This window comes from Maylandia zebra, unplaced genomic scaffold (assembly GCF_041146795.1).
Source record: "Maylandia zebra isolate NMK-2024a unplaced genomic scaffold, Mzebra_GT3a scaffold34, whole genome shotgun sequence".
In the NCBI taxonomy this organism is placed as follows: domain Eukaryota; kingdom Metazoa; phylum Chordata; class Actinopteri; order Cichliformes; family Cichlidae; genus Maylandia; species Maylandia zebra.
The window spans coordinates 358,279-360,778 of NW_027490064.1; positions in this window are offsets into that span (position 1 = coordinate 358,279).

Consider the following 2,500-nt stretch of genomic DNA (forward strand, 5'->3'; position numbering starts at 1 on the left):
CCTTCTCCCGCAGTTACCCTCCACCACAAATCCAGCATGGCCCTTGCCCTCCAGCAGGCCCCGAGGACCCACATACTCCTCCGCTCTAATCCCCCATGAGCTTTCCTTCTCCTGCAGTTACCCTCCACCGCATATCCAGCATGGCCCTTGACCTCCAGCATGCCCTGGGGACCCACATACTCCTCTGCTCTACTCCCCCACTAGCTTTCCTTCTCCCGCAGTTACCCTCCACCACAAATCCAGCATGGCCCTTGCCCTCCAGCAGGCCCCGAGGACCCACATACTCCTCCGCTCTAATCCCCCATGAGCTTTCCTTCTCCTGCAGTTACCCTCCACCGCATATCCAGCATGGCCCTTGACCTCCAGCAGGCCCCGGGGACGCACATCCTCCCCTGCTCTAATCCCCCACTAGCTTACCTTTCTTGTAGTTACGCTCCAGCGCATATCCAGCATGGACCTTGACCTCCAGCAGGCCCCGGGGACGCACATCCTCCCCTGCTCTAATCCCCCACTAGCTTTCCTTCTCCTGCAGTTACCCTCCAGCGCATATCCAGCATGGACCTTGACCTCCAGCATGCCCCGTGGACCCACACTTAAGCCCCCTCCCACTGACAAAGCAAAACACCACTGGCAAAATCCTCGTGCCCCTGGTACTCCAGAATGTAAATTCAAACATGCCCCTGGTACACTGCGCAGAAACACTTTGCCACACACACGCACGCACTGCTTGTGCCTATGGTACGACAACTTTTCTCGTACCTATGGTACGACAACTTTTCTCGTGCCTATGGTACAACAATTTTTCTCGTGCCTATGGTACAACAACTTTTCTCGTGCCTATGGTACAACAACTTTTCGCCGTGCCCCTGGTACACCGCTCAGTAGCACTTTGCCACACACACACTCCTCGTACCTATGGTACGACAACTTTTCTCGTGCCTATGGTACGACAACTTTTCTCGTGCCTATGGTACAACAACTTTTCGCCGTGCCCCTGGTACACCGCTCAGTAGCACTTTGCCACACAAACTCTCCTCGTACCTATGGTACGACAACTTTTCTCGTGCCTATGGTACAACAACTTTTCTCGTGCCTATGGTACAACAACTTTTCGCCGTGCCCCTGGTACACCGCTCAGTAGCACTTTGCCACACACACACTCCTCGTACCTATGGTACGACAACTTTTCTCGTGCCTATGGTACGACAACTTTTCTCGTGCCTATGGTACAACAACTTTTCGCCGTGCCCCTGGTACACCGCTCAGTAGCACTTTGCCACACAAACTCTCCTCGTACCTATGGTACGACAACTTTTCTCGTGCCTATGGTACAACAACTTTCCTCCGTGCCCCTGGTACGACAGCTTTTCTCGTGCCTATGGTACAACAACTTTTCTCGTGCCTATGGTACAACAACTTTTCGCCGTGCCCCTGGTACACCGCTCAGTAGCACTTTGCCACACACACACTCCTCGTACCTATGGTACGACAACTTTTCTCGTGCCTATGGTACGACAACTTTTCTCGTGCCTATGGTACAACAACTTTTCGCCGTGCCCCTGGTACACCGCTCAGTAGCACTTTGCCACACAAACTCTCCTCGTGCCTATGGTACGACAACTTTTCTCGTGCCTATGGTACAACAACTTTCCTCCGTGCCCCTGGTACGACAGCTTTTCTCGTGCCTATGGTACAACAACTTTTCTCGTGCCTATGGTACAACAACTTTTCGCCGTGCCCCTGGTACACCGCTCAGTAGCACTTTGCCACACACACACTCCTCGTACCTATGGTACGACAACTTTTCTCGTGCCTATGGTACGACAACTTTTCTCGTGCCTATGGTACAACAACTTTTCGCCGTGCCCCTGGTACACCGCTCAGTAGCACTTTGCCACACAAACTCTCCTCGTACCTATGGTACGACAACTTTTCTCGTGCCTATGGTACGACAACTTTTCTCGTGCCTATGGTACAACAACTTTTCGCCGTGCCCCTGGTACACCGCTCAGTAGCACTTTGCCACACAAACTCTCCTCGTGCCTATGGTACGACAACTTTTCTCGTGCCTATGGTACAACAACTTTCCTCCGTGCCCCTGGTATGACAGCTTTTCTCGTGCCTATGGTACAACAACTTTTCTCGTGCCTATGGTACAACAACTTTTCGCCCTGCCCCTGGTACACCGCTCAGTAGCACTTTGCCACACACACACACACCACTCGTGCCTATGGTACGACAACTTTTCTCGTGCCTATGGTACGACAACTTTTCTCGTGCCTATGGTACAACAACCTTTCCCCGTGCCCCTGGGACACTGCGCAGAAAGTCTTTGCCACACACACACACCACTCGTGCCTATGGTACGACAAAAGGCCCCGGGGACCTACATCGCACCTTGCTCTTGCCTCCCTTACAGCTGAAAAAGGTCCATGCCTGTGCCCTGGCCCTGCTGAAATTCCCTCTCCATTTAGCCGAGGCAGTGAGTCGGCCTCCTGTC